General features: G+C 34.8%; 1 protein-coding gene and 1 long non-coding RNA gene across 4 annotated transcripts in view; one reads left to right on the top strand and one right to left on the bottom strand.

The window, feature by feature from the left end:
• LOC111414292 (netrin receptor UNC5C) overlaps positions 1-15,900 on the top strand; it is a 130,869-nt gene that overhangs the window by 34,559 nt on the left and 80,410 nt on the right. The gene's annotated exons all lie outside the window — the stretch shown is intronic.
• Positions 1,282-5,182, bottom strand: LOC139430292 (uncharacterized). The gene is made up of 3 exons (XR_011640759.1): positions 2,441-5,182; positions 1,950-2,377; positions 1,282-1,899 (listed from the first exon to the last, which is right to left on the bottom strand). It is a non-coding gene; the product is annotated as an uncharacterized lncRNA (long non-coding RNA).

Here is a 15,900-nt window from a genome sequence, read left to right as displayed (position 1 = left end):
TAAATTTGGTGGGTTTATTCATTATTAGTTGGTGAATTTGATGCAGTTCCTAAAGATGATGTAAAAAATCATGTTTGAATTTAGTTTTTATTGTAAGCTTAACTTCAAAAATTTGTATCTCAGCAAGTAATAAAGCTGGAATTACTAAATTTGGTAGGTTTATTTACTATTAGTTGATGAATTTGATGCATCAACCCGTTTTTTGCTATCTCCCTCCGTTCTTGAGAAATAGATTCCTGAAGATAATCTAAAAGTTTTGTGTTTGGGTTGACATGTCATTGTAAGGTTAACTTCACAAATTGTTATCTTAGCGAGTAATAAAGCTGGAACAACTAAATTTGGTACAATTATTCATTATTAGTTGGTGAATTTGATGCAGCAACCCATTTTTTGCTACCTCTCTTTGTTCTTGAGAAATAAATTCGTAAAGATGATCTAAAAAATCATGCTTGAATTTGGTTTTTATTGTAAGCTTAACTTCAAACATATTTATCTCACCAAGTAATAAAGCTGGAATTACTAAATTTGGTAAGTTTATTTACCATTAGGTGATGAATTTGATGCATCAACCCGTTTTTTGCTATCTCTCTTTGTTCTTGAGTAATAAGTTCCTGAAGATGATCTAAAAACGTATGTTTGGGTTATTGTAACCTTAACTTCAAAAATTGTTATCTTAGCGAGTAATAATGCTGGAACTACTAAATTTGGTAGATTTATTCATTATTAGTTGGTAAATTTGAAGCAGCAACCCAATTTTTGCTATGTCTTTTTGTTCTTGAGAAATAAGTTCCTAAAGATGATCTAAAAAATCAAGTTTGAATTTAGTTTTCATTATAAACTTAACTTCAAAAATTTTTATCTCAGCAAGTAATAATGCTGGAATTACTAAATTCGGTAGGTTTATTTACTATTACTTGATGAATTTGATGCATCAACCCGTTTTTTGCTATCTCTCTTTGTTCTTGAGTAATAAGTTCCTGAAGATGATCTAAAAAGTTATGTTTGGGTTTTTGTAACCTTAACTTCAAAAATTGTTATCTTAGCGAGTAATAATGCTGGAACTACTAAATTTGGTAGATTTATTCATTATTAGTTGGTGAATTTGATGCAGCAACCCATTCTTTGCTATCTCTGTTTGTTCTTGAGAAATAAGTTCCTAAAGATGATCTAAAAAATCAAGTTTGAATTTAGTTTTCATTATAAACTTAACTTCAAAAATTTTTATCTCAGCAAGTAATAATGCTGGAATTACTAAATTCGGTAGGTTTATTTACTATTACTTGATGAATTTGATGCATCAACCCGTTTTTTGCTATCTCTCTTTGTTCTTGAGTAATAAGTTCCTGAAGATGATCTAAAAAGTTATGTTTGGGTTTTTGTAACCTTAACTTCAAAAATTGTTATCTTAGCGAGTAATAATGCTGGAACTACTAAATTTGGTAGATTTATTCATTATTAGTTGGTAAATTTGAAGCAGCAACCCAATTTTTGCTACGTCTTTTTGTCCTTGAGAAATAAGTTCCTAAAGATAATCTAAAAAATCATGTTTGAATTTAGTTTTCATTATAAGCTTCACTTCAAACATATTTATCTCAGCAAGTAATAATGCTGCAATTACTAAATTTGGTAGATTTATTTATTATTAGTTGATGAATTTGATGCAGCAACCCGTTTTTTGCTATCTCCCTCCGTTCTTGAAAAATAAATTCCTGAAGATGATCTCAAAACTTATGTTTGGGTTATTATAACCTTAACTTCAAAAATTGTTATCTTAGCGAGTAATAATGCTGGAACTACTAAATTTGGTAGATTTATCCATTATTAGTTGGTGAATTTGATGCAGCAACCCATTTTTTGCTACCTCTCTTTGTTCTTGAGAAATAAGTTTGTAAAGATGATCTAAAAAATCAATTATGAATTTAGTTTTCATTGTAAGCTTAACTTCAAACGTTTTTATCTCGGTAAGTAATAAAGCTGGAATTACTAAATTTGATAGATTTATTTATTATTAATTAGTGAATTTGATGCAGCAACCCATTTTTTGCCACCTCTCTTTATTTTTGAGAAATAAATTCCTAAAAATAACCTAAAAAAAATCTTATTTAAACTGACATTTCATGTCTTCACTTAATCAATTTATGTTGAATTTGTTACTTTTTTATTAAAATGGAGTGAAGTAAATGGATTAAGTTCATAATAATGTTTGTTTTAAATACTTTCCGTACAAATTAAAAAAAACCTTGATTGACGCACGAAAGTTAAAATTAAATTTCAAGGAAACTTTTTCGATACAACCACGAATAACACCATTTTATATACAAACTATCTTTTTCGAACATTTTTCTGGAAGATAAAATAAACATCTTCGCTTTCCCTACTACATAAATAAATTACTATTATTAACATATCTCTTTTAAACGAGTTAGCGTAGGTAACTTACATCGAAGTGGTACCTACGAAGATGTCACCATGATTTAAAGAAAATACTCCGAGATTGCGTTTCTTGTAGTTGTCGCGAGTAGGCGAGATAAAACGTTATATCAATTTGGTTTCTTTGAATGTCCGTACGATGTGAACCCGGCAGTGTTATTATTCATATTAGTTAACTGATGGAACGTAAAATAAATGTTTTCTGGTATCAGTTACGTTATGTCAACCGCACTGATAAATCGAATCTACATATAATCCCGCCTCCGCATGATCACTTATACAACGGTCCACGTATTACGTGCGCACACACGATCGATCATACATGCTAATACATGCGTACTTTATTAATAGGCGGTGAGGCCGATCGCGCACATAAACGGTCTTCTCAAAAAGTAATGGGCTCGGTTAGGCCAGAACGGCGCCTTGCTATGTGGGAAGGATCGCGAAAAATCTTTCACTAAGCTATTTCCACGTGGGTGTGCTCCGGGGAACATGTAGGCGTTAACCCGTAATTGCAACCATTTACTTGTAGTACTTAGTACCCATGTTCCTACTTCTGTTATGGTTTCTTAAGTTTCACTGCTTCACCTTTATCAAAATTAAAAATTATTTCAATGTGTTTGTGAAGATATTTGTGAAAAAGTCTAATTTCAAAGTTATTTGAAGAAATTTGTTCCAATAAATTGGATGGTAAATATAACGGAAGAACAAGAGTTGGGTTCTAATTATGTTGTGGAGGTAGTAATTATTTCCATTCGGTAATGGACGGGCGTTGGTCCATTGATTCAAATCTCCCGCCTCATCCAGTTCTCTCAGGGGACACGTGTCCCCTTCAGTCAAACCCCTTTGATATTCGCGACGTTGCCGCTGTTTCGAGACTGTATCTACGTGTCAACCGCTCGCACCAGCCTATTAATTATCCGGAATATATCGGGTTATTAAGCCTATTATAATATTACGAACAGATGACGATAAATCAATTCAAAATTAACCCAAAATAGATTTGGTTTGGATGAGACGATTTTGTTCGTAAGTTGGAAATTGCCTAGCGTTTTCAACGTTAAAGATTTCAGCAAAAGTTCGGTTCTATAGAAACGTACAAAGGCACTTTTATGGAATCCCCGACGCTTTTCAGAGGGCATTTCAGAGGGGTTGGGTTTTTAAATTAGGCGCCGGCGTATCGATGAATAAGGGATATTTTATCCCAAAACACGGTTCACGGCAATCCGAATTCTACCATTCAGTGATTTTAATTTTGGAAAAATGCCTGCACGCACCGGGAACGTTCAATACACCCCGAACGGCATTCATGGAAAATTCAGTCTGTGCCAGAAGGAATAGAATTCCCAACCGAAAGATAGAAAAAGATGAAGAAAAGACGACGTACGTCGAAGACGCTTCGCTAGCTCGTCCTATTGAGAACTCGAGAGGGTTCCCTATCCCGAATTTATCTCTATCCGATTTCATATTTAAATGAAGGAGTTTAGAATTTATGTAACCATAAATTTCGACTTTGTATAGTCGTGTGAGCTACGCGGAATTCCCAGTTGTGGGGGGTACGTTGGGATGATTAATGTTTTCGAAGCATTCTTGAACACTTGGAAAGACTCCCTGTCATGATTTGTCACGTAAGAAAATCTGGTTTTAAAATATACAACTTAAAATGTACTCCTTGTAGAATCAACCTGTACCTACACGGAATATCTAATGTAAACCAGAATTAAAGTGACATTTAACTACAACGGATATTATGTTGCTAATTGATGTTAAAATAGTGTGCTGCGTTTGCATCCTCGCTGAACGCGTCCTGAAAATTATAGACCGTAAACTTTCACATAAAGTTTCACACGTTTTCTGGCAAACTTGCACCTCGTCAGCGATTCTGCGGGCCGCGATAGCAGCTTTAATTGCCGTATAAGGCGGTTTAATTGGTAATTTACCCGTTCTCGTAGTTACATTTTCAATAGTTGCGACGTGCCTCACAGAAATTGATTCCCCGGAAAATTAACTTTTAATTACGTCACGTACATGGCAATTAGAACTTTTATGGCCGTTTCGAAAGGTGTTTTATAGATAAACACTCAAACTACACATTTTTTATTAACTTTTTTTATCACTAAAATAATCAAAAAAGAAAATCAGTTGAATTTAACATTACACAAAAACTTTTACCACTTACTCGAGATATTAACGTAGTAGTATTAATTAGAGGTGAACAAAGAAGTTTTTTTGTATAGGACAATTTGCTTCTTTTGTATTACTTGACTAAAAATAAAATTATTTGATTTTGATCACATCAAAATTTGTTATGATTTGTTTCTAGATCGAGTTGGGTTGGTGATAATCACCGATTGGATAAAATTGTCCATATATATTATATTTCTTATGTTAATAGAGAACATTGTTTGTATGAAACATTTTTTATTGCTGAGAAATGTGATATTTTTGTATCAAAAACGTTTAATTTTAATACTTTTAGGTTCTTGGTATACTAAGTTGGTAACGATGAGGGATGGGTTAAATTCGTCCATAGATTATGTTTTTTATGTTAATAAGGAAAATTGTTTATACGAAACACTTTTTTCTATTTTTTTTTAATTGCTGATAAATATGATGTTTTTGTGCCAAAAATGGTTAATTTTGAAACTTTTAGGTTATCGAGTCTATAAGTTGGTAACAATGAGAGATAGGTTAAAATAGTTTATAGATTATGTTTTTTACGTTAATAAGGAATATTGTTTGTATAAAATACATTTATCAAATTTTTTTAATTGCTGAGAAATACGATGTTGTTGTGCCAAAAATGACTAGTTTTGAAATATTTAGGTTTTCGGCTAAATAAGTTGGCATCAATGAGAGATGGGTTAAAGCCGTTTGTAGATTATGTTTTTAACGTTAATAAGGAACATTATTTATATGATACACATTTTCCCACCTCATTTAATTTCTGAGAAATATGATGTTACATCAAAAATGGTTAATTTTGAAGCTTTTAGGTTTTCAGCTCAATAAATTGGCAACAATGGGAGATGAGTTAAAACTGTTTATAGATTATATTTTTAACGTTAATAAGGAGCATTGTTTATATGAAACACATTTTCCCATTTCATTTACTTTCGAAGAAATATGCTGTTACACCAAAAATGGTTAATATTGAAAATTTTAAGTTTTTGTCTCAATAAGTTGGCAACAATGAGAGATGGGTTAAAACCGTTTATATATTATGTTTTTTACATTAATAGACGACATTGTTTATATGAAATACATTTTCCCACCTCATTTAATTTCTGAGAAATATGAGGTTGTTACATCAAAAATGATTAATTTTGAAGCTTTTAGGTTTTCGGGTCAATAAGTTGGTAACAATGAGAGATGACTTAAAACTGTTCATAGATTATGTTTTTTACATTAATAGGGAACATTGTTTATATGAAATACATTTTCCCATCTCATTTAATTTCTGAGAAATATGAGGTTGTTACATCAAAAATGACTAATTTTGAAACTTTTAGGTTTTCGGATCAATAAGTTGGTAACAATGAGAGATGGGTTAAAGCCGTTTATATATTATGTTTTTTACATTAATAGATAACATTGTTTATATGAAATACATTTTCCCACCTCATTTAATTTCTGAGAAATATGAGGTTGTTACATCAAAAATGATTAATTTTGAAGCTTTTAGGTTTTCGGGTCAATAAGTTGGTAACAATGAGAGATGACTTAAAACTGTTCATAGATTATGTTTTTTACATTAATAGGGAACATTGTTTATATGAAATACATTTTCCCATCTCATTTAATTTCTGAGAAATATGAGGTTGTTACATCAAAAATGATTAATTTTGAAGCTTTTAGGTTTTCGGATCAATAAGTTGGTAACAATGAGAGATGGGTTAAAGCCGTTTATATATTATGTTTTTTACATTAATAGATAACATTGTTTATATGAAATACATTTTCCCATCTCATTTAATTTCTGAGAAATATGAGGTTGTTACATCAAAAATGGTTAATTTTGAAGCTTTTAGGTTTTCGGGTCAATAAGTTGGTAACAATGAGAGATGGCTTAAAACCGTTTATAGATTATGTTTTTTACATTAATGGGGAACATCATTTGTATGAAACACATTTTCCTATCTAATTTAATTTCTGAGAAATATGATGTTACACCAAAAATGGTTAATATTGAAAATTTTAAGTTTTTGTCTCAATAAGTTGGCAACAATGAGAGATGGGTTAAAACCGTTTATATATTATGTTTTTTACATTAATAGAGAACATTGTTTATATGAAATACATTTTCCCACCTCATTTAATTTCTGAGTAATATGAGGTTGTTACATCAAAAATGATTAATTTTGAAGCTTTTAGGTTTTCGGGTCAATAAGTTGGTAACAATGAGAGATGACTTAAAACTGTTCATAGATTATGTTTTTTACATTAATAGGGAACATTGTTTATATGAAATACATTTTCCCATCTCATTTAATTTCTGAGAAATATGAGGTTGTTACATCAAAAATGATTAATTTTGAAGCTTTTAGGTTTTCGGGTCAATAAGTTGGTAACAATGAGAGATGGCTTAAAACCGTTTATAGATTATGTTTTTTACATTAATGGGGAACATCATTTGTATGAAACACATTTTCCTATCTAATTTAATTTCTGAGAAATATGATGTTACACCAAAAATGATTAATATTGAATCTTTTAGGTTTTTGGCTCAATAAGTTGGCAACACTTTAAGAAGGGTAAAATCGTTTATAGATTATATTTTTTACATTAATAGAGAACATTGTTTATATGAAATACATTTTCCCATCTCATTTAATTTCTGAGGTTGTACAGTGTAATATGAGGTTGTTACATCAAAAATGGTTAATTTTGAAGTTTTTAGATTTTCGGGTCAATAAGTTGGTAACAATGAGTGATGGATTAAAACCGTTTATAGATTATGTTTTTTACATTAATAGGGAACACATTTCCATCTCTTTCAATTACTGAAAAATAAGATGTCACAGTATTGGTATAAATACGATTTGCGTATTGCAATACCAATACTGTGATATTGGTTGCATACTTGCAATGATGACGTCGAGTACGATAATTAATTAACACACTGTATATTTTATATTGATACTTTACGAGTTTTAAACATGATAGTTACACATAACTAAAACTGATCGTCTCAATTCAGCCTGGTATAAATTCCGGCTAAAAGCATTAAGCTACCTACTACCCCCACGATAAAGCTCTCGTACATAGTAAGGGATGGCTTTCATAGTGCGATCGTTTTAAAACTGATTTCGGGTAACGGAACAACCTCTCGTAAATTCGAATTTACCGCCGGATGTCGAGCTTTTGTTTTTGCCGTGAATTAATCGCGTTCACCGAAAAGAACGGGGTAGTAAAGCGAAAAAGGGTGCGAAAGAGTGATCGGGAGCGAGCGAGAAAGCGACAGTGTTTTTGCGACAAAAGTCCGCAAATTGAATGCGGCCTCACGCGTGGTCCCAGAAAATCGCCGTAAATTTTGCTCCCCACGAGACCGCGCGCTCGCGGCATCAGAAAATATTATAATGCGTCGAAGTCGGCTTCGTGTCGAGAACAAAGGCGTTTTATTGCCGGGTGGTGAGTTACGACAGTCACCGGTCGCGGTATTCGTTTGTTTGTATAATAAATTGGCCATTGCGAGTGTTCGGTTGTTTTTTACGTTTTTCGCCTGCGTTTGTCATTTTTATTCTTCGGTTCGACAATGAGAGGGGAGTTTCTGTGACCCCCCGCATCATTACTATAAAAAACGAAGGCAAAAGCAAAAATAAAGGTGGAATAAAAGATCGAAAACCCGGCGCCATTAAATTAAATAATAGACGCGTCAATTTATCATTTGTCGCAATCTATCAATCACCTACGAGAGTTGCCAGTTAACTCGTTAACCATCGTTTATCCGCAACTATTTTTTTCTACTTGTCTTGTTTTGCGTTTTCTCCAAGCTCAAAGCAATTGCATCATAATAAATATTAATGGTCCGAGGGCCGTGTATCGGTGTAATTGAAAAATAAACTCGCCTCTGAGTGAATTAGACTAATTCGTTCAATGATTGATTCGCTTTGCCAATCAAAGGATCGTTAAAGCCGCGTTCCAATCAATCAAAACGAGCCGTGTTAGATGTTACGTTTAACATCGCGCCCGGCGAAACTTCCTACTTGAGAGTGATCATTTCCAACACCCACGCTCCGATTCAATTGTAGATAATTCCAGAATAATATTCTTTTTGCCAACAAAAGATATTTGATGTACGATTTATCTTCGCCTTCGTTTCAACTTGACCGTATAAATTACGAATGTTATCACACATCGTCCAACACAGTTGATTCTATCCAGGAAATTTGACTTTCCCAAGAGAACGATCTGAAATTACCGAGAACGAACCTGATCATTTTAGTCAATGATATTTCACTATCGTGCCACAGTGCTTACGCTTAATAACATAATGATATGTCGTTCACTTGTAGGTAGTTTCATAAATCTGCATTATTTTGCATGATAAGTTTCAAAAATAATCCGGTATAAGTACCTGTTGTAAAAGTTTTATTTTTTAATGACAATCAATTTAATGCTGGGATCACTTTTTTTTTATATGCGGTTTGTAATTTTCACAAAGATTTATTCAAAAATGTATTTTTCACAATGATTTCAAAAATTGATATCTGCAGAGCCAAACAAATTTTCTTAATGCGGATTAATTAGTAGATCTTTTTTTTACTAAATTGTACAAAATCCGAGCAGTTCATTGTTCATAGACATGTTGAGACTTGCAAAGATTTGAATTCATACTGACCCTTCAGCAAATTGAAAGCTTAGAAGAATCCCTCAGACTACAACCTCAAGGACATAGCGCAAATAACTAGGATTAACACCTTGAAGCAGGCTTATACAACATTTCTTCATAGCGGGAAAATAAATATCAGACTATCTGCTATAAGGATACGATTTATGTAATGATTTTTGGACACCCCTGCACAAGATTGCTTGCTAAGGAAGACGTTAAATCTAGAACGTTAACTACTTATAGAACGACAAAGTTACTAAACGTGCCAACAACTCTTTTCTATTTTATTGAAAAGAACTAAAATACTACCATATTTCCAGCTTTTGTTGAATTTGTAAGTTTTCAATTATAGGATTAAAATGTAAATACAAAACGAAGACGTATGTTATTAAATACAACGATAATTCGTTTAGTTTAGATGTAGTAACCGATACTGGTTAAAGAACCGCTTATTAGCGGTCCGGAAGAAACCCTTGAAATTATCCTTTAGTCCTCCTCAAGGATTACAGTAAATCGGGCGAAGGAGGAGGGCGGTTTCCCCACAAACCGGACATCGCCTCCTTCAGGTAATTGGATAAGACGCCGGGGCTCTTATTTCCCGGAGATATCGCTTTCTTTTTATCTCATTAACTTCTCATAATGAGATCCTTGTAAGGATTTATTCGATTGCGTCGCCATCTGTCGAAAATATTTTTCGCTTTAAATAATGGAAAAAAATATGACTTCTTGAATAAGGGAGCGTGTAAAATTAAATATTTAAACGGAGCATTTGTATGCAAAGAAGGCGTCGCGACGTATGGGTGCCGCGTATTAATTAAATTTAAACACGACTCAGTAGGTATTAAAATTTCAATAACGAAACGATTACGACTCAGCTTAATGACCGTCATCTCGCTTTCATTTCCATTCATTTCGGTCATTAACGACATTTTAGGTTCACGCTTAATGTATTGTCTATAACAATGACCGCCGTTTGACGAAAAAGGTTGGGGAATGGATGAAAAATTTATTTACGATCTTCGGTTTAATAACAAGTTAATAACACGACCATTATTGTAATTAATGCAAATTGGCAAATAAATATGCCGCACTCGTAAAACGGCACGTCGCGTTGGTCTCTAACTCGGGACTATAAAATTATAACCTGTTTTACGGACTCGTAAATCTGCATTAAACTTTCAAATGGCACCAAGAGCTTTCTTTTTTTACTGCTTCCCCATAATAAGGAAGTCGTTTCTTCCTTGTTAAAACTTGTGATGTAACATTAATTATAATAATTAATACAAAGAAGATTTTTAACTTTATCGATAGTGAAATATCTTGATGTTATCTTGGATAAAGGACTGACTTCGAAATCACACATTAGTTGCAAAACCAAAAAAGCACCCAGTGTTGAAAGGCAATTGGGAATACTTGGGGATTAAATCCAAGGGTTAAAATGTGCATCTACACATTGGTAGCTCACGTACCCATAGTTTGGTGCTCAACACTGAAACATGCCTATAAGGCTAAATTGCTACATCAATTGCAACGAGTGGCCTTTTATCAGGGAGATGGCCGTGATGGATAAGAAGCAGGTTGTAAAAATGGGAAAAAGTTCCAGAGCAACTTAATCAAGGGCAAAACGCTGACCATCTACACTGATGGATCAAAGAAGGCTGGCGGCTCCGGATGCATCAATGTAGAGAATTTTTCAAAAACATCAAAATTAAAAGTGTTAAAAAAATCATGCACCAGATGCATGATATAGAAAAACTTTTGCAACAAAAGTTGTAGCAAATTGTACCCTTAACACACGCCCTGTAACATTTTTGCTCCCAGATGCATCAATGTAAAGAATTTTTCAAAAATATGAAAATTAGAAGAGTGTTAAAAAAATCGGTATCCGGAGCATAATACAGAAAAACTTTTGCAACAAAAGTTGTAGCAAATTCTACCCTCAACACAATTCCCTGTAACATTTTTGCTCCTTCGACAGCCACAAAGCTGATCAACTCTATCTCCCATCGAGCTTTTTGCTATAGATGGGATGAAACTGCAGTATTTGTCTTTGCAAAGAAAACTCTGCTCTACCCTGACCGAAAGAGATCTACTCAGTTCGTAGGAAAATCAAAAAGTGATTTGAGGCTCCTCGCCCACTTTCTGACCGGACATTGCAGGTTACGTAAGCACAGTGATGGGCGCTGGATAAATACCTGACGGGTAGGTATTTATAAAATGGATATTTATCCGGGTATTTACCCCGGCCTAGGGTAAATACCCAAACAGTACGTATAAAAGTGATACAAGTAAAAATACATCAGATTCCGAAAAAATTAAGAGGAAGATGATGAAATGGACGTTTATCATCAGACGAATCTGTCGTAATTTAGATTAGATCAAGTTATTATGATTATTATCATCCAGCTATTGTTGGACATAGGCCTTCCCCAAGGACAGTAGAATCTAACAGGACTGCTACATCCATTGTAATTTTGTAGTCCACTACGGGTTGGTTGCCCACACTCTACGTCACACTGTTTTCCACGCCTGGTAACTATCTGTGTTTTTAGAGGTTATATGATAGACATTAATACGTCTAAAAACATAAAACTTCAAAAATAATATGAATATGTCTAGCATATAACCTTTAAAAATACACAGCAAATGCATAGACCATAACAACAGCTGGGCGTGGAAAATGGTGTGACGTAGTTTGCGGGCAGGTTGTCACAACAATGGATGTAGCAGTCCTGTTAGATTCTACTGTCCTTGGGCCTTCCCTATTCTGTTCCATTCGATTCTATTCTGTGCTGTCTGAATTCAATTGTTGAGCTTTGCCACAATGTTGACCACATCATTTGCGCCAGTTCTTCTTCATAGGTCTTCATTTCGGTCTTTGCGTTACTTTGAGCCTCCTGGCAGTGGCTACCGTTAATGTTTCGGAGCCGTATGTCATAAGGGGAAACACGAATTGACTGAAAGCCTTTCTTTTCAAATATATAGGAATATCGCTCTTGAAGATATCTCTAAGTTTCCCGTAGGCTGTTTAGTTCGCTTGTTTGATTATTTCTCGATACACGAACCTCATGGCCAAGATACACATAGCTGTTATCCCTCTCAATCTCATTATCCCCAATGTTGATGTTATACTTGGGAACAAGATTTGTCATAAATTTTGATTTCTTTACGTTCATATTTAGCCCGACTCTTGCACACACCTCCATTAAGTCGTACACCATTAGTTTCATCTCTCCAAGGCTATCCAAAATAAGAACTATATCGTCCTCGTAGCGTAAATTACTTAGATATTTGCCATCAATGTTTATGCTTTTTTGGGTCCAATCTAGTTGTTAAAATGCATTCTCCAGGACTATGATGAACAATTTGAGTTCAACATTGTATCGTCTTGTTTTACTCACAATCAGTACTTTTCTACTTCCATTCTCTTCAGTACTTTTATGCAATTTTACCGTCATTGTAGAATTCTTGTAGATGTTATAAACAAGTTTGGTGTATCGATAATCGACTCTGCATTCTTGAAGTGCTTGCAAAACTGCCAACAACTCAATTTAAATTAAATTTTATAAATACCTCTAAATACCCATCTCGGGTAAATATATCCAGGAAATTTACCTTTGAAAGTAAATACCCGGGTATTTAACAACACTGCGTAAGCATACGTTCATTAAAACCTTGGGCTGGCTTTCTTACCCCTGGAAAAACTGTAAATTGTGGGGATGTACAAAGGACAGGCTTGGGCCTAAGTGCTGTGAAGGAATTCATCAAAACGTGAAGCTACATACATACAACTTTATCAATATGATAATTTTTTTATAATTTAGGAATGAAACTCTTTATAGAATAATTTCCGGTTACTTAAAACGGATTTAAGCTCAATATTGTCTCCCCATCCTAAATAAATACCGAGCAATTAAGCGCCGACGACTTATTTACATAAAGACCTTTTGTCCCGGGAACCTTTTGAGTTCAACTGCGCGAAAATAAAGCACGATTTTGGAGCGAAATCGTCCGTGGGAATTAACGGCCGCCAGAAATACATGTAACCAGGGCGCGCGAATTTTTAATTTAGCGGCCACTTCCTGGGGGACCTCGTGGTCCGGTCCTGTTATTGTTTTCATTTCCTGCCGCGCGATTACTGTTACGTTTTAGGGTTGGATTGGAGGAAGACGCGGTCCGTGCCGAACCTATGCGAATTGCGAATGCAATTTTCCCCGTTCCGGTCGCTTTAATCCGGCGGCTATTATGGGAGACTTCGCGAGGCACTCAGAAATCCCAATTTAATTTGATTCATCGTCCGACTCCGGCGTTTATAACAATGGTCTCGACGCGTCATTGTTGCCCTAATGCAAGTTTTAACTCCCTAGAATTCAATCTTTCACCGATGCAAATGGAACTTTGAAGTTTTATTGAAGAACTTTAAAGATGGGTCATTAACAAAAACTATTTTAAGATTAATGATAAATGCTTGGGTAAAGGAATAAGAAAAAAAATTGTTAATAATGACGTTGTTGGTAATTTATACCGATGCCCAAACTGGTCGAGTGGCGATCAAAACGTCGAGTTTTATTTCATCTTACGAGAGAAGCCGGTGTATAAACTGATTTCCGATCTTCTTTTTGTACCCCCTACGGAATGGAGTTGTCAGGAGTTGTATTTAATTATCGTTGTCATCACGGAGGTATCCCCATTACTTCCCAAGTCTTAATCAACGTTGTTGGGTGATGACTTAAAAAATGTGTCACCGTGCGCATTGTCAATTAAAGACGGTTCCTCGTTTGCATAATCAACCCGGGGAGCGTTCCAATTAAGGTCGAGACTTCGCGTCCTTTATATACATTCTCGCGTGGGATCCGCCTTTGAGAACGTGTCCCCTAAATTAGGTCCTAGATCAAAACACGTCCTTCAGGACACGCGAAGTCTCTCGCATTTGTGTACAACTTTTGCATATTTTTGTAGCGCACGAGCAGACGATTAACAAGAGAAAAGCAAAAACGAAATGAAAAATGAGCTCATCAGTTATTTCGGTTTGATGTTATCGCGACGAACTTCGATTCAATTAACTCGGCAATTTCAACTTTCCTAGCGGAAACTCGACGCAAAAAGAGACCGGGATTCGCGGCAGAACGGAAATGGGAGCGTTCGTACAGTTCTAAGTGAATTTGGACGAGCGAAACCACACCGCGTAGGGAAATAATGGCTTAGAAAGCGGATACGGCCTTGTACAGGGACGTTTCGGGGTTGCGATGTCTCTAATTAAACTCGAAATTAAAAGGGCAGTTGTGGTTTTTCTCCGAACACTCACCCTTTTTTGCTATCTGACACTTTTGGTCAGATTTACAAAACCTAACTTGATCAAAGAAGGAAATTATTCTACAATCGCAGCAAAATCTAATTTAAGATGAGAAAACTTGAGTTATAATCGATTTTAATACAAATATTGTCCAATTCAAGGTTTTTGGGTTTCTCACTTCATATCCAGGCAAGAATAACCGTTCTAACAAAAAGTCCAGAAAATGCAACTCACAATGCCAAAACTTTTCATATTGGTGTACAGGGTGTCCAAATTTCGATGGGTTTGCTGGGTATCTCAGTTATTATGAAAGATAGAAAGTTGCGGCTTTCGCGAACCTGAGCTACTTTTTTGTGAAACTTACAATGGCGCAAACCAAATTTTCATAGCCCTCTTCGTTTTTGATATACAGGGAGTGTTTGAAATTGACACCTCCTGTATCTCGGCTATCCCGAAACTTAGTAAAAAAGTAAAAACGGGTTCTAATAGATTTTTTCACGTGGAATCCAATGGTGCACGTAGAATTTTTCTAGTCATCACGGTTTGAGTTATCAACACAACTCAAATACTGAATACTCAACTTCTAAAATACTTAACTCTTTATAACTCAAAAACCGTGACGACTAGAAAAATTCTACGTGCACCATTGGATTCTACGTGAAAAAATCTATTAGAACCCGTTTTTACGGTTCCGGATAGCCGAGATACAGGAGGTGTCTGAAAATCGTAAATTTTGAAACACTCTCTGTATATCAAAAACGACGAGGGCTATGAAAATTTTTTTTGCGCCATTGTAGGTTTCACAAAAAAGTAGCTCAGGTTAGCGAAAGCCGCAACTTTCTATCTTTCATAATAACTGAGATACCCTGCAATTCCATCGTAATTTGGACACCTGTATATGCAAGATGTCGAATTTAAAGAACCCAACCCAAGTATGCAATAGAAAGCGAACAAAATCTCACACCAATGTCAATTCAGTATCTCTCAACTCAGATTCTGGGGGAAGCAAACATTCGAATACAAACACCTCATCAAAATAATGACCTAAAAACACCTGGCCTAACTAAAGAAAGAAAGATGGGACCCATGGACCCTGTACATGCAAGATGTCGAATTTAAAGAACTCAACCCAAGTATGCAATAGAAAGCGAACAAAATCTCACACCAATGTCAATTCAGTATCTCTCAACTCAGATTCTGGGGGAAGCAAAAATTCGATTACAAACACCTCATCAAAATAATGACCTAAAAACACCTGGCCTAACTAAAGAAAGAAAGATGGGATACCCATGGACTGTGCAAAACAAGACTAGCAGGAGACAAAACTACCTTGTTGATAATTTAA

Source organism: Onthophagus taurus, chromosome 6, assembly GCF_036711975.1.
Source record: "Onthophagus taurus isolate NC chromosome 6, IU_Otau_3.0, whole genome shotgun sequence".
NCBI lineage: Eukaryota > Metazoa > Arthropoda > Insecta > Coleoptera > Scarabaeidae > Onthophagus > Onthophagus taurus.
The sequence above is the reverse complement of the archived record's forward strand: the minus strand, read 5'-3'. Positions and strand labels throughout refer to the sequence as shown.